This window comes from Euprymna scolopes, chromosome 11, assembly GCF_053919585.1.
Source record: "Euprymna scolopes isolate OS-2025 chromosome 11, ASM5391958v1, whole genome shotgun sequence".
Taxonomy (NCBI): domain Eukaryota; kingdom Metazoa; phylum Mollusca; class Cephalopoda; order Sepiida; family Sepiolidae; genus Euprymna; species Euprymna scolopes.
The window spans coordinates 295741-319002 of record NC_136492.1 but is presented as its reverse complement, the minus strand read 5'-3'; the positions used below and the strand labels follow the sequence as shown (position 1 = coordinate 319002).

At 36.1% G+C, this 23262-nt stretch overlaps 2 protein-coding genes across 3 annotated transcripts in view; one reads left to right on the top strand and one right to left on the bottom strand.

The window, feature by feature from the left end:
• Positions 1 to 23262, top strand: part of LOC145287707 (uncharacterized) — a 68741-nt gene that overhangs the window by 30269 nt on the left and 15210 nt on the right. The window lies entirely within an intron of this gene.
• The window catches only part of LOC145287709 (uncharacterized), a 121531-nt gene continuing 117709 nt past the window's right edge, over positions 19441 to 23262 (bottom strand). Inside the window, exon 3 of the transcript XR_013869175.1 lies at positions 19441 to 20801. The gene's annotated coding sequence lies outside the window, so the exon portion shown is untranslated. The remainder of the gene's footprint in view (positions 20802 to 23262) is intronic.

The window sequence follows — 23262 nt, the reverse complement described above, 5'->3', positions numbered from 1 at the left end:
TTACTGTACACATAGATTCGAAAAAGTTGTCAAAAAACAAATATATAACAAATGTTATCAAATTTGTGTTAACAATACGAACTATGGAAAAGCAGAAGCGACTTAATGATTTGGTACTCACGCAGAGAGTGATCCATGCTAAAATAATAACGTTATTATTTAAAAAAGCCATTCTTAACATGGGGAGGGGAGGGTGTTTTGTACCTATTTTGTACTTTAACCTTACAATTGAATAAAAAAGCATATAAAACTTTAATTACATGTGGAAATACGATTTAAAAAAATAGCGCGGTCCGGGTCACTCTCTGCATTAGCACCAATGATTTTTTAAAACCTTAATCTTCTTCAAACTGCAATTAATAATTAATCTGTGTCAAAATTTTGTTAAGTTTTAAGATTTACACAGTTTAACGATTAATAATATTATAAATATTTGTATATTAAATATGAAATACGGTTTTACTGAATGTTCATTTGGTTACCTACGGGGTTCCATATTTTGATCGGTAAAAAGAGACAAACGATATATGAGGGGGGGGGCTACAAAATGCATAATATTCGTGCAATAATATTTTCAAATTGGTTTTAATCTGGCGATAAAATAGCTAACAAGAGTAATGTTTATATTAAAACTTAATATTTAAAAAAAAATTTTTTAAACACAATTAAAAATCTATGGATGCAAGTCTATAAATGGTCCACAAGTAATCTTTTTTACAATAAAAATCTTTATAATGTACGTCCTTGTCACTACATGAAGATGTCATGTTCCAAAAATAACAAAAAATCTAGTGTTTTCTACATTCTCTGTATTAAAAGAAGTCAATTTATTTATTTATTATCCCTAAAAATCGTAAAATTTGATTTTCTTAAAAAAAAAAAAAAAAAAAAAAAAGTACTTCATTGATAAAATATTCGATGGTCTGCATGTACTGCCCTTGTTGACCCATATTTCCGCCAGGGGTCGTTTGTGGCGTTATCTCTCAAACAAGATGGCGTCTGGCTTTTTCTTCGATGAAACGTCCGATAATATGTGATTTTCTTAAATAAATAAAAAAAATACTTGATCGATTTACGTGATTTTTGGAATATGACATCTTCATGCAGTTACAAGTACGTACATTATAAAGATTTTTCAAGATTTTTATTGTAAAAAAGATTACTTGTGGACCATTTATAGACTTGCACCAATCTATGTTGAAACGGACATTTTGAAATAATGGAATTTTCATCGTTTTAATCTTTTAAAAATTAATTAATATTTATGAAGGTTCTTTTTCTTGGAAATTCAACTGATATATATTAATATATATATTAATTCGAAAAAATATATATGTTATATAAAAATATATATATATTAATATATATATTAATTCGAAAAAAAAAACGCTATTAAAAAACATAATAATATTAAGTTTATATCAATTTTTTAATTGCAACTTCAAGGTAAATTTTTGTTCAACATGTGTATTTAAATTTTTAAAAAATAAATAGTTTTTACTTATCTGAACTCTTCTGTTTCATAATAAAAAGAAATTTCGATAGATTTAAATATATTTTGTTCGAATTTTGAAAAAATAAATATGGGGGGGGGGAACACGCACTAAAAAATATTTCCCCTTGTATATTTTATGAAAACTGCATTTTATATGTAATTTCATTCTAAAATGGATGAGTATCGAAAATTTCACGAAAATCTGACCATTAGTTGATTTTTGCTAGATTTATTAAATACGGGTATGTTTTCAGTGAAAACGTGCCACGTTTGGACTGTCTACTACATGAGAACGTTATTTTAAAGCGCCATTTATGTAAACACAATTTTCGTCTCGCAATTTCGTTATTTTCGTTTGATGAAAAAAATTTTTTTTAATTATTACTGGTTTATTTTGCCCTTCTTTTAAATGGTACAAAATTATACTGATAATATTAATTTATAATAAAGTTATATCGTGTTATATATAGGTGGGGTAATTTTGTGGTGAATTTTGGCAGTCCCTAGTGTACAGTAATACAAACCTGACTTGGCGACCAGTGAAAACCATTAGAAAATATATTCGATAAGGGTCCTAATACAATCAAAATTACTTGTCGGCGACAATTTTAAATGCAATATTCGGGTTATTGGAGATTAGGGTTTGTTTTACAATCCCTATGGATTCGAAAAAGTGGGGGGAAAAATTCATGCACATACGAGGTACGGGCAAAATGAATGCCGATGCCCAAAATGTATAAACATTTTGACCCCTCCCTTTACTTAAAAATTCACCCAAAATCAGGAAATTAACCAATTTTAATGAAATTTTCAGTATTTATCAAACAATGATCGCGGAATATAATGAACGAATTATTTTTATTTAAATCTGAGTGGAAATGTATTTTATTTAAACAAGAAATAACTTTACTAAAGTTATGGGTTTCAGTAGTAAATAAAAAAAAACGCAAGAATTTAATTTTTGCTTTTTTATATAAATAAAGCATCGTAATTTGTAACAATAAAAAAAAAAAAAAAATTTTGACAGGAACATTACGAAAAAAGACCCCAAAGTCCGTATTAATGAATTCGATATAACTCGAAGAAAAATGAATTTCTCGAACTACCGATATTATCATTGAATTAAGCATTGTTTATTTAATATTTTCATACAAAAAAAATTATAATAGCAAAAATATTTTTACTTTTTTATTAAATTACAGATTTCGCATAATTTATATGCAACATTTGAATAATTTCCTTGCTCGCAAGAATGTGAAATTTTCGGTGTAACATAATTTTTAAATAATCTCGAACAATAATTAAAAAAAAAATAATTTAAAAACAGGAACACAAAAATAATTAAATTAAAAAAAATGATAAAAATTGATACAAACGTTCAGAATAGGAATGTATGGTATGCACGTCTAGGGGGGGGAAATATAAAATCTTACACCCCTACCTCCTTTTACTGTCATGAATTCATTTTGAAACAGCGTTTCGTTTCGATTGGCTTAAATTTTGGACCTACTTATAATCGTGTTTACAAATCTTTATTTGTTGTGTTTTTGGCGAACGATAAATTACTTGCTTTTTTAGTGCTATTTAAGTTATTTTTTCACAAACAAGGTACTTTTTTTTTTAATTCAATACCTTAGGACTTTACTAATTATCTTTGAAATAGACCCAGAAAACTAATATTTATTTTTTAAAGGATTTTTACAATAACTTCAAAATTTAGCTGAATGGGTTAGCTCGCCGTGAAAACATTTTTCATAACTTTTTTTTTTTTTTTTTTTTTCACGTTTACAAATATTTTTTCCTTTAGGAAATTAACTTTAGTTTCTAATCTTTCAAATACATTCAAAAAGTAGTTGGAAACCTACAAAAAAAATTATGGTAAATCGGCTTTCAAAACTTTTTGTCCCTCTATTTTGCCCACCCATTTTTGCCCTACCTAATATATACATTTGATAATAATCAGCTGAAAAAGTTAGAAAAAGCCGAAAATAAAAAATAGAATGGGGGTGGAGGAAGCTTCTTCAAGTCCGTTAAAAAATGTATCCAATACAGATTATTCCCCGAATATATTTTTTTTCAATTTCCATCAATCTCAATAGTAAATAAGAAAAATCGGGTTATAGACAGCATCTTCCCTCATTTTCTGCATGACGCCACCAAAACCGGTGACAAAGCAAAACGGTACCTTGCCATTTTTTTTTTTTTTATTCAGTAAAATGATATTTTTGTAGAGATGATAAAGAAACTCTGGTCAAAATTCGCCAGAGTACCCACTAAATACTTTTAAAAGTTGATGTTTAAGGTTATTCAGTTTTGCTTGGAACAATATCTGTTATTCGGAATGATAACCTATTCTTCCCAAGTAAGTAATTCTATTTTACTAAAATAGTTGAAAAAAATTTTTTTCTTACGATTGTTCTAAATGATTTGGTTTAGAAAAATTACAATATCGTCACATTTTATATTTTTTATTATTAATGTTATAAAACTTTGTTGCATTTAAATGTAGTTGAAAGCCAAATGATTTTTTTTTTTTTTTTTTTTATAATTCTTAGTAAAATAGACATATCTCCCTTAGAACAATCTTAAAATTCCTGGGTTGTTTTACAATCTATGAGGAGTGTGCAATAAGTAATGCCCCTGACCCACTTCCAGTTGTCTGATCTAGCTGAAATTTTGCATGTGCAATGATTTATATCCTTACGGGTTATGTGGCAAATTACAGCTCTGAACTAATTGTGGTTTCTGTTTTACAGGTGTTTGAACTGAGTCAGGTGTGAAATGGAGCCTGTTGAATGTCGAGCAGTGATCCAATTTTTGTATTTGAAAGGACGCACACCACAGGAGACTTTTGATGAAATGAAAGGAACTTAGGGTGATAATACCTCCATCATATGACCTTGTAAAACGCTGGCATTGTGAATTCAAACATGGCCAGAATTCTGTGGAAACAGCTTCCAGACCTGGTCGTCCCCACTTCTGCCATTGATGAGGCATCTGTCCGTCAAATTGAGGCTGCCATTTTGGAAGATCGGTGCATTACTATTCGCCAAATAGCCCAAGATATCAAGATTAGTACAGGGTCTGTGGAAACTATCATTCATGACCATTTACATATGCATAAGGTGTCTGCCAGATGGATTCCCAGGTTGCTCACACCATTCCAGAAGCGAGAACGCGTCGAGTGCTCGAGGATGAATTTGGAGATGTGCTAAGAAGATGAGCTAAAGTTTTTCAAAAGACTGATTACACAGGATGAAACCTGGGTCCATCACTATAATCCAGAGACCAAAGCCCAGTCAATACAGTGGAAGCACTTGGACTCACCACCTCCAAAGAAGGCAAGGGTGCAGCCCTCCACTGGCAAGGTCATGCTCACAGTCTTCTGGGACCAGGACGGAGTAGTGATGACAGATTTCCCGGCAAAGGGTACCACAATTACAGGAGCCTATTATGCTTCACTTTTGAGGAAATTAAAGGAAGCTATCAAAATCAAGAGGCGAGGCAAGATCAGCAAAGGTACCCTTCTCCTGCAGGACAACGCTCCGGTCCACAACTCACATGTTGCCAGATCAGAAGCACGGGCGTGTGGTTATGAAATCCCTCCCCATCCTCCCTACTCTCCTGACCTTACACCCTCTGACTTTCACCTCTTCCCAGCCATGAAGTTGTTTTTGAAAGGAAAGCATTTCCCAGATGATGCAGCCTTGATTTGTGGTGTCACATCGTGGTTGGAGGACCAACCTGGAATATTCTAAAAAACGGTCTCCAGAGCTGCATCAAACGATGGGAGAAATGCATAACTCTGGGTGGTTCCTATGTAGAGAAAGACTAATAACTGTGCAAAGTTTCGTTGCTCTACTCTATGGGAGTGGGTCAGGGGCATTACTTATTGCACGCCCCTCGTAAATGGTTGTGAATTGGCTCATAAAATTCAAAGTTTTGAAAATGGGTTAAAAAAAAAACTGTTAGAAACCCATCCAATGTTACCGTGACATTGGGTAGATTTCTAACAGTATTTTGTATAATTTATAAGGTTTAATTCATTTTCAAACTTTGAATTTTAGAAGCCTATTTGCAGCCATTTTTCTTGTTCACACATAACTCGAGACACTGTATGCCTTTGAATCAATTAAATATTTTAAAATGAGCAAAAACACTAAAAATTTTCCAAGATAGATAGTGGAGTAACTTATCTTGCCTTTGATAACATTTATTTTGTTATGACGAGGGACCGGATTGTCGTCAGTCTAACAAGGGTGAATGAGATAACGTTTTTCTAGTTCATCAACGTAAACAAAACATTAAAAGGTGTCAAAATCAGCATCAAGACGAATTAAAACGTTCATAATATGATTTTTATTTAACAATAGAAAGAAAAATAAATCATTTTTGTGTTGTATTTTAATATGTGTGTGTCAATTCAAAAAAAAAAGTATTAAATCGTTCATGTTTTGTAAGAATGTGAAAATGTTCTTGAAAGAAGTGTTCGTGCATAAATGTTATGTTTGTAACTTGATGTATAGTCACTAAGCTAAGACTTTATATATATTTTTAAAAGAGTCTGATCAGGATTTCAATAAAAATGTGGTGAAACGCAGGCGAGAGAAATCTTTCTCTGAGGCAGAATATCATTTTTGTAGAAATGTTTCTTTTTTAACCAAAAAGGAAACAATCAATTCTCGCTGATCTGGTACTTCCATGTTGAGGATTTAGGTGTGTGATGCACGCAAAGTTATGTTGCTTGTTTTACGTCAAACCTTGATGGAGTCATGTTCTTTATAGCATGCTGGCTGGCTTTAACTGATTGGGTTTCACACGCAGTGCCTATTTTATAGGTGACAGACTGGCTCCAGCGAAAGCTGTCAGAAAAATATTTTTGAAATTCGCTTTCTTTGAATGCGAATTGGATGAAAAGTAGACATCCTGTCATGTGGTACTACTCTGAAATACATCCGCGATAATTAGCAAGTTTCAGTTTTTATACCCGCAGAATATACGTGGATGTAGATAACAGATGTACATGCAGCTGGAACACTCCTTGGCCAGCCATTCTAATATCTGTGGCGTGTCGTTACAATTTGTTACATATTTGTTTTTTTTACCACTTTCTTGTACCTTTTTGGATTGTACAACAAACCGCATATTTTATTATAATTCTTTTTCTTTTATTAAACAAAACAACTTTTTTATGGTGTTTGATTAAAAAAAAGCCAAAGTAAAACTATAATAATCTTTTTCTGTTTCCGTAAATTGCTTCACAATACATCTTTCGTTAAGAGTCGCAGTTCTTTGTTTGCAAAGCCATTCAGCAGAAGTGACATCAGACAAATTTTAAGGTACTGATAACCAAAGCTGTATACAATGTAGCATTTTTTGCTTTGTTTTGTTTTTAAAGCAAATATAAAAATAAGTTTTATTCAAACAGTCTATTTGAATTGTTATAACAAAATTATAACCTTTATAATAAAAATATGTTCATGGATGGTTTTCTTTTTAATCAAACATCAGAGGTGTTAAATTTTTTTACATCAAACGTAAAAATAGAACTGTTATTATAATGGGACAGAATGCAATGAGAGAACAAAAGGCGGAGCTGTATGTTTAAGTGCCAGAAGCTTTATTGACCAGAAGATGTCTACGTACAGAGCTGCATGTGTTTCACACATAGTTTTGTATTCAGTTGAAGCTGATGCTACATACTTCATAACATCCCTCATTAATGAGGTTTTGTTGGTTTAATTTGAAATTACCAGTTGCAGTCAGTGCTTGCTTACACATGTTTTTGTTTATTCATTTTAAATGTGTTGTGTTTCTTGTGTTTTGTTGATTTGTGTGTGTGTGTGTGTGTGTGTGTGTGTGTGTGTGTGTGTGTGTGTGTGTGTGTGTGTGTGTGTGTGTGTGTGTGTGTTTGAGTGTTTTCATCTTTGTATTAAGATTGAAGGAAAGGAAAATTTTACTTGCAGGTTCACAGTTTCTAATTGTGTATAGTTTCTTAGTTGTATAGGGAATTTAACAACACGGCTAGACCTGCTAAGTTGTTCGTCATGTGTTGGAGGCTGTTGCAGCACTGGTTTCGCCTGGCCATTGTTATCTTCTGGCTACAGCATGGAAACATGTTGAGGTATAATGGGTGTATAGTTTGAGTGGGTGGTCGGTTGGCAGATATGAATTCTGTTCCTTCTGTAATTTTTTCCATTTACTTTGACTCCATAGCTGCATGGTGCTTCTTTTCCAGTGACGATACCAGGTTTCCAATCACTATTAAGAATCTGTGGGTGACATTTCACTCTAACGGGCTGTTCTATAGTGAGGTTTGGCAGTGGCTTAGTTTGTCTGTCATTGTATTTTTTGCTACTTGTTGTTTATGTATGAGTGTTTGCTGTGTATCTACTTGCACTTGTAGTGTGTAGTCTGTGGTTTTGCAAGGTAGCATGTGAAGTGTTACTTATTGGAGTGCTATTTATAGGAAATAGAGCCGAACAGAGGAGCGATTAAATTGGTTTATTGAGCATGAAAGCTAGGCCGGTAAGGTTACATCCGGACCTATACAAAGGGAGGTAATTGGTTTAGTGCATTACTACAACGTCCCCCCTGTTTAGTTCATTGTGTATATTTGTGTGTGTTTTTGTTTTGTTTTTGTGACAGGTCATGTCCTTGATTTGTAGAGTGGTGTCAGTCTTTGTATCATGAGGGTGTTCTTATAGTTCTGCCAGATTTGGTTTGGAGTGGGCCATACCTGCTTTTGTCCCGTGGAGGTGTGTTGGTTTCGTTGGTTTTGTCTTCAGTCTTTGTTTCCTCTGGTTTGGTCATATCATGTGGGGTATCAGGTTCAGGGATTTGAAAACATACTTTCTTAATTGCTGGGAAAGGTATGGCATGCAGGTGGGTGTGGCTGCGATGGAGTCTTGCGCCATTAGGCGTTTTGACTATATAACTACTGGGTCCCTCATCATTTTTGAGGATAGTCCCTGGGTGCCATGTGTGATCCATCCTGTTGAGTATCCGCACACATTGGCCTGGATATAGTGGTGGTAGCGGTCTGGCTCTGCTGTGCTGATCATGGTTGGTCTTCATGTTTGGTTAGGGTTAGGTTAGGGTCTGGTTCTGACTGGCTGGGTAGAGTGGTAGATATTGGTCTGCCAAACAGCATTTCGGCTGGCAAAGGGAGTTTGCTATCTATTGGTATTGCCCTGGCTTGAAGCAGAGCAAGGTGGATGTCAGTTCTCTCCCTTTTGCACTTCTTTATAATCGACTAGATGTCTCACATGTCTTTCCATAAAGCCATTGCTTCTGGCATAGTGAGGTGAGCTTGTCACATGTCTTATGCCCCAGGATTTTATGAAGTTTTGGAACGCATGTCCAGAGTACATAATTTTGTCCGGGCATCCAAAAAGTGAGGCATAGTATTTGATTTTGTCTGCCACTGCTTTGCTTGTCATAGGCAATGTCATTTCATCGATGATGGGATATTTAGAGTATCTGTCAACAGTTAGTAGGTATTGTTGTCCATCAATTTTAAATATGTTGGGTGCGATGAGTTTCCAAGGCTGGGATGGAATGTCGTGTGGGAGCAGTGGCTCGTGCCTGTGTGCTTCCTGGTACTCTTGGCATAGTGTGCACGACCTGCACATCCTTTCAATGTCCTTATTGATATTGATCCAGTACACGCATTCGCTGGCAAATCGGCGGGTTTTTTCAATGCTTTGGTGGTCTTGGTGGAGCTGGTGGAGAATGTCTTCTCTCATGGTTTCTGGGATGAGAACTTGTCTGCCTTTAAATAAAATTGCCGATTCGACAGCAAGTGCATCGCGGAAAGACCAGTATGGGCGGATCCCTGTAGATTAATCACGGATGTTGTCAGGCCATCCTTGGTGCATGACTTCCTTGAGGAGATTCATGGTTGGGTCTCTGATAGTTTCCATCTGTAGCATCTTCTGCTTTTCCTGTGAGAAGTTGATGGTGGAGATGGTTTGATCTTTGTTGACCTCTGTGTTTAGGTTGTCACACCTCCCATCCAGCTCAATTGGTTTGTTGTTGTCAGGGTTAGGTAGCTGGCTTAGGATGTCAGCGAGGATCACTTCACTGCCCGGTCTATACATGATGTTGTAGCTGTACCACTGGATCTTTAGCAGCATGTGCTGTAACCAGTGTGGCGCTGAATACAGTGGCTTGGCGCAGATTGTTACCAGTGGCTTATGGTCCGTGATGACAGAAAAGGCTTTTCCATGATGGTACTTTGCCCTCCCAGTCTACTCCACTTGCTCTTCTTTTCACATAACTGCATGCCAATTGCAGCCATTCAGCAATTGGATAGTGCCCAACAATTTCCTACAGATAGAAAATAACTCCCACCTACTAATTTCTCCTCCCATTTCTGGGATCTTGTTGCCTCTCCTGGACATCAGTGCTCCCATCCTATTTTCCATAAGCTTAAGGTCCAGTGCCACTTCTCTGTCCAAGGATTCTGGAAATTTAGCTGCTTGCCCAAATTCTTTCAAATGTTGCACAACTTCTTTTGTCAGTATCTTCGTTATATCCACCATTATATCATTGATGACTGAATCTGTGGCCTCTTTCATTTTGCTTCCTTTCTTTAAAACCGTTTTGAAAATGGCTGTCATAATCTTTGTTGTAATATTAAATCCAAATTCTAGCCGTGTTAGGCAATATGTTTCTCCTTTATAACTTACCAGCTGGTACTGCCATAGTTCCTTTGCCACATCTTGTTGCAGGTGGGCAGACTAAAGTTTCACAATAGTGGTTCCTCCTACCAACCGTCTCCATTTTCTTGTCTTTTCATCACGCACATTTATTCTATCTCTCTCTCTCTCTCTCTCTCTCTCTATGACACGTCACAGAATGGTTCAACTCAGGAAAGTCTAACACTAGCCTGACTTTCCCTTTTGTAGCCTGAAACATTGCCATCAGTGGTAACACCTTTTCTTTCTCCCTTCCATGGGAAAAGAATACCATCTGATATCTATCTTTCCATCTTTTTCTCAAATTCTAAATTTTTCTCACTTGCCAGGGAATTTTTATAATACTGCACTCTGCTGTAACACTGGAAGCTCTCCCTTCCATTTCAATCTTACTGTCCATTTCTCTCCATCGAAATTTGCTTCAAAGTCTTTATCTTCAATTTTGCAAACATTCAGCTGATGGGCAGCTACAGCAGAATGTACATTTCCAAACTTTATCTCAGCTTTCTTTATAGTTACACCTCCCATCTCATTGATTACATCCAATCCAATTATGACGTTGATCCCGTCAATGATGTGATTCATCAAAATCGCCCCAACTTTCACTCTTGCTCCATATACTTTTATCTCCACGTGCATGTTTCCTTTACATTCTATGTCCCTTCCATCAACTATTTTTACTGTACCACTCCTACAATGTCCACTCATGAGCTTTGAGTTGATTAAAGTGGTGGTGCACCCACTATCGACAAGTGTGGTCATTACTGAATCATCCACCACCACTTCTATTATAGGAAGAGGCCCGCATTGCACTCTCATTCTGTTGTTGGTGTAGCTTGTGGTGCAGAAGCTCCCCTTGTCTGTTTCCCTGAATCTGAGGACAATACCTAGGAATGTGACCAAACTTTTCACGATTGTAGCACGTTACTCTGGCTCTAAGTATTTCTGTGCAGTCTTTTTTCAAGTGTCGTCCTTGACAGCTAAAGCACTGAAGGCTTGATTCTTTTTGAGTCTTATTCCTCAGCATATTACTTTGTGCACTCTCTGCCAGTATCTCAGTCTCTTGAACTCTTTTGCTGACTAAAAGCCCTGCTGATGCTGATGTCTATTCTCTCTTAATGGTGTAGCTGTTGTAGTGCTATAGATACGTCGTCTGGGAATCCCGTTATAAAGGCAAGTTTGACTGCATGATCAAATCCTCTCCCTCGTAATCTGGCTAGTCTAGCGAATCTTTTGATTGTATTGGCGTAAAGATCAACTGATTCACCTGTCCACTTGAATTGTTGTAGCTTTTCGTAGGCTTCAAAAGGTCCTTCAGTGAATATGGCCACTAGTCTCATTTCTATCTGTTCTGCATTTTCTTGTTCTTCATTACTCATCTCAAGATATAGGGTGAGCGCATCTCCATGTAGAAAAAGTGGAATAAAACTGGCAAAGTTTGGCACGTGTTGTAGCTTAGCTATCAATTTTATCTTTTTTATTCACCCAACTACATCACCCTCTCCACTAAAAGGTTGTATCACATCTTTGCTCAATGATATGTTCTCTGCCGAAAATAGCTTGTAATTAAATATGTTGGTATTATGTGTATTCGGTAAAGTAAGACGTCTTCACTTCGCAAGTTTTCCTCTACCAAAAAAACATGTCCAGAAAGAAAACCAACATTCAATAAAATGTATCCATATGAAATAGAAGAGAAAAGAAAAATTCAGAAAAAATATTTGTTCAAACTCCTGCTTTCCCACAACTAAATTCAACTGAAACTTTCCACTGCCTATTCTCTTTCTCTGCTGTCGAAACAAGAACTGCTATTGTGCTTCAAACTTGTCCTTTATATAACAGTTTCTGTCTTTTTATGAAAATCAATGCCACATGTATATGACTGAGCCTTCTACAAGTAAAGATTTTGTTCTTTCTCTTTCCCTCCCTCATTCTGCTATCTGATAGGAAAGAGGTGCACCTGTTTGTGTAAGTTAGTTTATTCCTTTCACCACGTAATCAATTTATTTAATTACATTTTAGAGCGCAGTTACATCATGTGATAGTGCAAAATGTAATGAGAGAACAAAAGACCAAGCTGTATGTTTAAGTGCCAGAAGCTTTGACTGAAAGATGTCTATGTACAGAGCTGCACATGTTTCATGCAGTTTCATAATCAGTTGAAGCTGTCATTACGTACTTCATAAGTTATAAAAAAAATATGAATTGTTTTTATTCCAACGAGATTTTGTTTAAAAAACATTTATGCCTTTTTTTTAAATATATTTATGAACTATTTTTTGTTTGATAAAAAAAAACACAGTAATGTGGAGTTGAATTTAATAGTCAAAGAAGCAAGTGCCCATGTGTGTGTGCTTTTTGTGTCCGTACGACTTACCTTCAGATGGGATCTGAGAGAGATTAAAGATGGCGGCCGTGGCTTTATAAGGTGTGGTCTCATGGAATTGCACGAGATCACACTGCACACATGCAAATGAAATGCAGTCAGTTTTTTTTAAATAAAAAGCCTGTTGGCAGAGGTGAGGGGAACAGATGCGTACTGGAAGTTGAGAGAGAAGAGTGTGAGGAGGAAGAAATACAATGACAAATTCTATCCATGAACTTTTATGTTTTTCTTTTTCTAAAATGCCAGCCCATTTAAATACAAGCTATTTTGGCATAATTGGGGGCAAGTTCGACCTAAAATTAATACCAAAATTTGATGGCTCGACCCCGGTACTTGACTGGGTGGAAAAAGTTGAACTGCATTGCCTATTGTCGAGTGTGAAGAACATTGAATATGTGGTTCCTCTATGCCTGTCCAGTAGGGCTTTTGCAGTGTATCAACAGCTTTGTCCTGAGGAAAAACAGGATTATGAGAGAATCAAGGCAGCACTATACAAGACATGTGCTATCGACCCTGCCCTAGCTAGATGGCAGAAAGGTCGGCTTGGAGTAGACATGACTTGGATCCGACTCTTGCAGCCAGCACTTCCTCACCCTGACTAATTGTGGATTGACAAGGTTCGCGATCTGGCACCCATTAATAAGACAGGACTCCTCTAGTCTTATCCATGAATTGGAGTCCATATTTTACGAAAGGGGGCTGCATGAAGAGATCCTCACGGGCAACAACATGACCTTCTGCAGTGGGGAGTTCAGGCATTTTGTAGACGAGTGGGGGATCTGGCTCAGACACTGATATGCTTATGTGCCAAGTAGCAACGGCATAGAGCAGTGCCACCAAAGCAAGAAAACAATGCATGATCGCAAAGGTGAGGTATAGATATAATGCAACACCAAAGATGCCATGACTGCTGCAAGCGCACCCGCCAATGTGATCCATTGCTATTAAGTGCACATCTCTCGATGCCATACTAGTGGGTAATTGTTACGGCTTTACCTTTTCGTGTGCTACAAAAAAAAAAGAAAAAAATAATTTCCTGTCTTTTTCTCTCTTACTTTCCCTCTCTGTACTGCTCTAACCAAGTCTGCCGACCTATTCCACAAATCCCAAAACCTCAACATGAAATATCTCCAGAAAAAAAACTCGATTAAACCTAGAACCCCATCTTCCAACGTAGACCCCTACTACCATGTCTCCTTCTCCAACATCAGGGGTCTACGTTCCAACATTCCAGAGGTTGAAACCCAATTACAGGAGACGAAACCGAACATATTATTTCTAAGTGAAACTGAAATAGGGCCGACGACTTCCCTAGATGAGTTCATAATTAACGGATACTCTAACTTAACAGCTAAATCTGACCACCAAGATCGCCATGGGCATTGAATATGTGCCTACATTAAGGATGGCTTCCCGTGTGGCAGGGATATCTCTAGAGAAGATCCTAATTTACCCTATATGTGCTTCAGGGTTGCACTTGCTAACACCACTGCATTTATATTTGCCCTCTATCGGCCCCACAACAGCGGAGTTACTATCTTTAAGACCATATCTGAGAAAATAGACCACATACTGTCTGCACATCCCTCGGTTAACATCCACATCTGTGGTGACTTCAACGTCCATAACGTGGAATGGCTGACCCATTCAAATAAGACAGACGATGAGGGGAGGTTTTGTCATGATTTTGTCATTGCTTATGACCTCACTCAGATTGTTCGCGAACCCACCCGTGTGCCCGATACACCCGGTCAACATGCAAGCCTCCTAGACCTTTTTCTCTCAACTTCCCCTGAGCTATGTTCATGTTCCGTTCATTCTCCTCTAGGATCCTCCGACCACTCTGTCGTATCAGTTAAGATAAAAACGAAATGCAAGAAGTCCTCAGACGTACCCCTCCACCGTACTGTATATCGATACTCTATGGCTGACTGGAATAGCTTCCGTACATTCATATCTGATTTACCTCTGCACTCCATGTTTAAAAAGGAAGTGTCCTCTATAGTATCAGATCCGACCGAATGGTTAATTGTAGGCATAGACCAATTCATACCATTTAAAAAATTCCAACAAAAACCTAACAGCCAGCCATGGTTCTCCCCAGAATGTGCTGCTGCTATCGCGCGCAGAAATCACTTTTTCCATAGCTACCAACGTAATAGATGCACTGAGACTAAAGCTGCTTTCAGGACTGCCAGCAACCACTGTAAAAGAGTAATAAAAAATGCTAGAGAGCTATAAGCCCAGTCTGTTAAATCCAAGGTAGCTGATCAGCGGCTTGGTTCCCACCAGTTTTGGTAAATAACAAATAGGATCCTGAACAGAAGTGTGCATTCTATTCCAACCATTATCAATGGACCAGAGGTCATCTCGTCAGTGTCAGATAAGGCCAAACTATTTGAAAAGAACTTTGCAGCTAATTCTACCCTATGGGATGAAGGCCATCAACTCCCCATATTTCCTCCTATAACACAGAACAAGCTAGGTAACATACAAATATCCGTGCATGAGGTCGCCAAGCTAATCAAGAACCTAGATTCCAGTAAAGCAACTGGCCCTGATAGCATCCCAATAATAGTGTTAAAAAAGCTTCAACCAGAACTTGCTCTCATACTTACGAAACTATTTAAGCGCTGCCTTAAGGAGAAGTGCTTTCCGACTCCCTGGAAGACCTCATCAGTTTGCCCTGTATTTAAGAATTCAGGTGATAAGTCATCTCCCTCTCAGTACAGACCAATAAGTCTCCTGTGTGCTATGAGTAAGTTGCTGGAATCCATATTAAATAGAGAAATAGTCAACCACCTCAGCAAGAACAACCTTCTTAGTGACACACAATATGGTTTCCGCTCTGCAAGATCTACCGCAGATGTGCTGACGGTTATATCCCACAGGATTAGTGAATCTCTTGACAAAGGCTTCCTTTCTAGGGCAATTGCTCTTGACATATCAAAGGCCTTCGACAAGGTATGGCATAAGGGTCTACTTCACAAGATTTCCAGCTAATGTTTTCTCAATCATTAAATCATTTCTCTCTGATAGGCTCATAAGAGTAGTGGTAGATGGGCAAAAATCAGAGGCCTGCAATATAAATGCTGGAGTCCCTCAGGGGTCAATCCTGGGCCCAACTCTCTTCCTGATCTACATCAATGACCTCCCTAAACAAATACTTAAATCATTCGTTGACATCTATGCTGATGACATGACCATCTACGGCAACACATCAAAGGCTGTAAATGACAAAGTTCTCTATGATTATCTCTCCTCTGATCTCGAGCGCGTGGTTCAGTGGGGGAAGACATGGCTGGTTACCTTTAATGCATCCAAAACCAAACTCCTATCCTTACATCATCAACGCTCTGATCCCCATCTGGCATCAATTGTGATGGATAGCTCTCGTCTGGGTGAGGCCCCGTGTTTTGACAAGCTTCTGGGTTTGACCTTTACTCCTGATCTGAAATGGAACACGTACATCAAGTCTGTTGCCAAGGTCGCTGGAAAGATGGTGGGATCCTTCTACCGCTCCAGAAGATATCTCACTACTGATGCAATTCTCTATCTATATAAAAGCCAAGTACGTCCAAGGATGGAATACTGTTGCCATATCTGGGCAGGAGCTGCTAAAAACAGCCTATCCTGCCTTGTACAAAATAGACTTCGTGGCTTAGTGGGGGATGCCCTTTTCTCTACCCTGCAACCTCTCTCCCACAGAAGAGACGTTGCGAGCCTATCCTTGTTTTATCGTTATTTCCATGGCAGGTGCTCGTCTGAACTCCAATCTCTGGTCACCCCTCACCAATCTTTCAGGAAAAATACCCGTCTAGCTGAATCCACTGTGAAAAATTTCCCCCACTCTATATCTGTGCCTAAATCAAAACGTGGATTCCATGAACAAAGCTTCTTTCTTAAAACTGCATGCCTGTGGAACTCTGTTCCGTCTGCCTGCTTCCCACCGGACTACAACTTGGATGTCTTCAAGTCCAACGTTAAAAAATTCCTAATGAACCGCCCCCTTAAGTAAACACTTCATCAAATCTCCACACTAACGTAATGTACTTGCAATAACCCTTATCCCTGAGTGGCTTCCGGGCCTTGATAAGTTGTGATCACTGTGTAAAAAAAAAAAAAAAAAAAAAAAAAAAGGATATTGACGCCTGTCTGCCTGATTGGCAGGAAACACAAGGGAACGTCTGGGTGAAGCCTCCCAATAGCTGATATACCCCCAACTTTCAAAGGACAAATCACTGGCATTATCAGTGAGTAGGCCGTGCTAGTCGACGGTACCCCACACCATGTAAGGGATGTCAGGCCCGCCCTAAATACGAACCAGTGAAATGGCACAAAATAGTCCCAAGGTCTAGGGGTTCATAATATGCAAACGGTAGATTTGCGGCGGGTTTGATTATCAGATTCATTGTCTGCAACCTCGAATATCACTAAAAAAACAAATTAAGAGTGGTCGGTGTTCTGTTGTCGCATAAGGTAACATTTACCAACGTTATTATTTCAACACAGTACCTTCTTTGCATACGTCCCCACATAAGAATGGCTTTCTTAATAACATTATTTCAGCATGATACAATAAGTGCATAAGTACCTTAAATTGTTAGGTGAAAGTACAGAATAGTTACAAAACACCCTCCTCCTCCCTAGGTAAAGAATGGCTTTCTAAATAATATTATTTCAGCACGGTACTCTCTCTCTCTGCATAAGTACCATCTTTTGTTTTCTGCAATGCTGCTCTTCTTGCCACCATTTTGAAAGTACCTTTATTTTTTCCATCATCTTAAATGTACATTTTTCAACTAACGTAAAAAAATATTAAGTAAGTATCATACAAATTTTATTTATTTATTTTCAATTTTGTAAACGTCTTTTTTTTTAATCATCTCTCTAAAAGAATTTAGGAAGACTTGTCCACAGAAAACTCGTCCATGGAAGACTCCTCCATTTTTTTGCTAAAGTAAAATATTAAGGAAAAATATTATGGAGTGTGTAGTCTCTTTTTTTTTTAATTGAATAAACGCTTTAAAATAAGTTAAACTCCTAAAAATTTATCCAGTTAGGTAGAATATGAACACTTAGAAAATTCCATTTTATCTTCTTTTAATAATATTTAAACAAATAAAAACATTTTTCAGATATTAGGGGGGGGGGGTGGAGTCTATTTTAAAAAATATTTCTTCCAAGAACGGTCATAAAGGGTTTTCAGTCGATATTAATCCAATACGGCCCAATTTTCCTACCTAGCAAATATGGATGCATCTTCCATGGACGAGTTTTCCGCGGACGAATCTTCCGGGCAAATTCTAAAAATATCGTGCTTGTACAGTTTATGAACCATGCTATTGTAGATAGATTTAATTTTACTTTAAAATCCTTTCTTGCATCTTTTGTTTATTAGTCATGCAAAAAAGGTGCTGTGCTAAAATAACGTTATTATTTAGAAAGCCATTCTTAATATTGAGAGAGTATTGTGTAACGTTTCTGTACTTTTCCCTAACAATTTAATAAACAAAAGATGGTACTCATGCAGAAAAAGTACCATACTGAAATATTATTTAGAAAGCCATTCTTAACATGGGTAGGGTATTTTGTAACTATTTTGTACTTTCATCTAACAATTTAATAAACAAAAAATAATACTTATGCAAAAACGACGGTACTGTGCTGCAATAATAACATTAGAAAGCTATTCTGAATATGGGGAGAGTGTTTTGTAACTATTCTGTACTTCCGTATAACAATTTAATAAACAAAAGATGATACTTATGCAGAAAGGGGACTGTGCTGAAATAATAATGTTATTATTTAGAAAGCCATTCTTAACATATGGAGGGTTTTGTGTAGCTATTTTAGGCGCTTGTTGAGATAGACGACAGATCAATTATTTAAATATATGGTTTTAAGCAAAACAATAGTACTTACTTAATTGTCATATCGAAAATAGTAATATATCCAAAGATTATGAAAAAATTCAAAGAGTAGAACAACTGCTATTGTGTTTTTAGCAATAAAAAAGATAAGTTACTTTTTTACCTATCTAGAAAAGTTTTGTGATGGTAACATATCAAGTGGATATTTGGTATAATTTTTTTTTAAATTTTAAAGTCATTATCAAACCTTTAAATATTTAGATGTAATTCCCGGCCATTTTTCTTGTTCTCTCCTAATACTCAACACTATATGTTTTTCAAACTGTTTAAAAAGTGAATAAAAATACTAAAAACTTTTCCAGATAAGTAGAAGAGTAACTTATCTTGATTTTGGTAACATTTATTTCTTATATATTTGAATTTTTTTACTACTTTTTTGTACTTCTGTTGATTCTAAAACCAACCCACACCAATTCATTAATTGTTAGCTGAAAGTACAATATAGTTTTAAAAGTCGGTGCTTATCCAGAATTCCCCTATACAAAGAAAAAAACAAAATACAGAAAAATCTTTATTATGTCATACTTCAAAAATCACATAAATTGATTAAGTAGTTGTTTTTTTTTAACTAAGAAAATCAAATTTTATGTGTGTGTATCTCTCTCCCAGTTTGGATAAAAGTTGTCTCGCCAACTTAATAATCCCTAGAAACAGGGACCAAAAGCAGCCTTTTAAGGATTACAATTTACTATTAATCTCTAAAAACTGTAAAAAAAAAATGATTTTAAGTATATACAGTTATGCTAATGTGAGAGAAGTGTCTGCAGGGTGCGAAAGGTATCTGAGAACACTTTTAGAAAAGCTGAAAATGAAACTATTAAATCATTGAATTTTACAATTTCTTGTACAATGTATTAATCTACATTTTATTCTGTATACAGGTAGAACGATAAAATTGTTGCCCTAAAGAAAACAGCACTAAAGTTTTATTTCCAAACTTTTATTAAAAAAATAAATTCAGGTAACTTAATTTTGTAGTAGAGCTGACATCTATTCAATGAAGGCGCCTTCAGCCTCAAGCACTGCCTCGATATGGGTTCAGACCTGGGAGCATGCCTTTTTCCATAAGCATTGGTGGGAGCTTGGCAAATACTCGGTGGATAGCAGTTACAAGACTCTCTTTGGTGTTGTGGGAGATCATGTTGGTGATGTTCTTGAGGTATGACCAAATGAAGTAGTCCAGCAGGTTCAGGTATGGGGAAGAGGGGAGACAGTGAGAAAAGGGTACAAAGTTGTAGCACTCCTTCTGAAGTCAAGTCTGGGTCTCCTTGGACTTGTGGACCAGCGCAGAGTCCTGCTGCCACACTCAGGGTCTGCCAATGATCACCTGATTACATTAGGCAATCACCACACTCTTCAACACATCCAGGTACATTTTGGTATTGACTTTTAAGCCAACTTTAAAGATGTAAGGTAGCATGATGTGGCCCTCATTTGAAACCACACCAAAGACTATAAAGGTGGGTCATCCAATGTGTGGAGCTGCATTCTCAAGCGTTGAACTGTCTGGATTTGCATTATGAGAGTGCTGGCAATGGTCTTGTTGTCATAACTTTAATCAGTAGAGAGCATGAGTTTTACAGCAATGCATCTCCAATTTCTCTCATTGAACATTGTGTCACTTTCAGACATAATAGAAGGCTCCTATCGCCCTTGGAATTTGTACACAACTGGCCAACTAGTAGATGGTCTACAGCAAAAAAAAGAAGATTGGTTTTCATCAAATGGAAATGTAATCATGTATTTTCTAGGGCAACAATTTTATCATTCCACTGTTCCTTCTCCTTCAATCACTGACTCAATTTGAGTTGGAAAGTGACTGCAAGCTTTGATCACATAGTCTTTATTTATGTCCTCCATTGTTTGGGCTATTGCTTCCATCAAAGAGGATGCTTATTAACTTCCTTCGCAATGAAACCCCACACATAATAATCCAAAGGCTTAAGGTCTGATGAGTTAAGAGGCCATAATTTTTGACATGATAATGAAAATTTTTTGCCATGCAACCCTGAGTTTTGAAAGCTTTATTGGATGATAGTGAATCCTTCCATTAACTACATTATCTATCCAAGGCTTAATGATGGCTTGAAGAGTTTCGACATAGGTGTCTTCATTGATTTGAAAACTCTGTGGAAAAAATGAGAAGGCACTGTTTCACCAAAAACCATCACTGGCACATTTTAGAAATCTTGCAATTTTCAAATTGCGGTGTTTCGCTTTTATAGACACTATTATAGCATGTCTTTTAATTTCATTAGTTATAGTAGTATCTGCCATGGCATCTTCTGAAAGAAAACAAAACATTGAGTATTTAATTTAATTTAAAAGCAAACAAAACATTAATTAATATATTTTTAATTTAAGTTGCAAAAATGTAAGTGTCCTCAAATACCTTATGCACCCTGCATATATATATATATATATATATATATATATATATATATTAGGAGGTGCCTTCAATAAGTTTCCAGACCTTTTTGGTACAGGCATTTAAAATTGTCATAGACTCTTTAAAATTCAGTATGTTACTGCAATACGTCTGACCAATTTTTATGATATTAGGTTAAAATCAACAGCTACAGCAGGAATTCAAATACACCCTACTAAAGCCTGATTGTCACAGCTAGTGAATTTCAAAAATGCAATCTGGACATAAGGACACTTACGAACAACAATATATAATAAAATTTTATTTAAAATCTGGAAAAAATGCCACAGAATCGTATGGAATGCTTCAGACCGCTTTTGGACCATCTTGCATGGATTGAGCATCAGTTCTTGAGTAGCATAAGATATTCAAGGAGGTAGGAAGTTTGTGATGGATGATGAGAGGTTTAGGAGTAAGGAAGTCAGAAGACCTGACTTGATTGGCTAAACAATGAATTTCATAGATAAGGATCATCATATGTCTATAGAGACAATAAGTGCACAGCTTGATATCAGTGTGGAAACTGTACACACAATTATTTGCGAAGAACTGAAGATGCAGAAGATTTGCACAAAGTTTGTCCCAAAGGTGCTCGGAGAAGATCAGAAAGAAAAACGTTGCCATGGGCATCATGACAGTTCATCACCCCATCTATAGTCCAGACCTTGCTTCCTGAGACTTTTGGTTATTCTTTACGCTCAGGGAAAACCTAAGAGGCTGTCGTTATGAGACAATTGAGGAGATGAAAAAAGCTGTGACGAGGGTCATTGACATGCTCACACAAGAGGATTTCCATTGGGCTTTTCAGAAGTTTTTGGAATGGTACAAATGCATTGCCGCCAGGTGAAGGTCGAACGCCGGCATTACGAATGCATAACGTAGTAGCTATTATTAGTAAACCTATTTTCATAGCCCAGTCATTGACAGCAGAGGCAAAATAAATTGTGAGCTTAGCGTTTCGGTTTCGATTCTCGGTGGTGGCGCATGAGTCTTTTTTTTTAATACTTTTTAAACCATTACTAAATATTGCATCCAATCTATCTACAAAAGTGCAAATGTCTGTCTGTATTTTCTCTATGGTAGTTAAGGAAGATTATTATACAGAAAGGTATTAGTTTACATCTTCACACTTTTTAATACATACACATGCACATAACCTTATGAACAATACATAGGGCCCGAGAAAAGCCGGGCGGAACTGCTAGTATATATATATATATATATATTACTAAATGTAATAATTATTGCTTGGTATTTATGAAAACATGCAAGAGCAATCTGTATTTTCTGACAAATCTAACTTTATGAAATATAGAGGTGAGAACTTGAATGGCTACATTTGTTTGCAAACTGTTGAAACATTTTTTTTTGATTTTATAACATGTTACAGTCGACGTATATGTATAATAATAACTGTCAATGTAATAGATTTTAAAAATGTCTGTAAGATTCAAATGTATAAGTCAAAATCTAAGGCTATTGAAATTTAATGATCTGAATTATTAAAATTTAATGATCTGAATTATTTAAAAAGAAATTTTATAATAAATTAATGGTATTAATGAGTGATTTTTTTTTTTAATCTGTAAAATTCGAAACCATATAGACAAAATTTATAATAAAAAAGCTAAATAAAACTGTAAAAAACGTGAAAAATAGTTATTTCACATCTCATTTTTTGCCTTTAAATTTGAAAGAATAAAGGTAATAAAATAAATAAGCTAATCTAAACTGTTTCTATTTATCTTAACGTAATGTATTCTGTATTTACAGATGTGGAACTTATTATATAAAGAATTATTTACAAATTCGAGAAATGAAAAAAAAGAAAGGCTCGACTTTATATATTTAGAAAATTGCTGGCCTATAAAAGATACATTACATTTGGAGTAATCTTAAAAATATGTATAATTTTTCTAAGACACCAAATATGTAAATCCGTTCAGATTAAATATCCTCTATAAAATGAGTTCAAATTTGATGAAAACCAAAGAAAGAAAGCCTTCGTTTTGTATATTTAGAAATAGATTATTTTCAAATTTGAGAAACTAGGAAAAAAGAAAGATTTAACACTGTATTCTTATAAATTGCTGACTTATTTTTTTTATAAAATTACTTTTAGAGGCCTCCTAAAATATGCACAGGCTTTTAGAGAAGACATTAAATAGTCTAAATTATTTCAGAGAAGACATTTGGATTCTTTAGAGAAAGAGGGGGGGCGAGAATAAATGGCATTAAATTAGTCTAAATTATTTATAAGTCAAATGGACTTATTTTTATTAAATTTTTTTAGGGACCTACTGAACATACATAGGCAA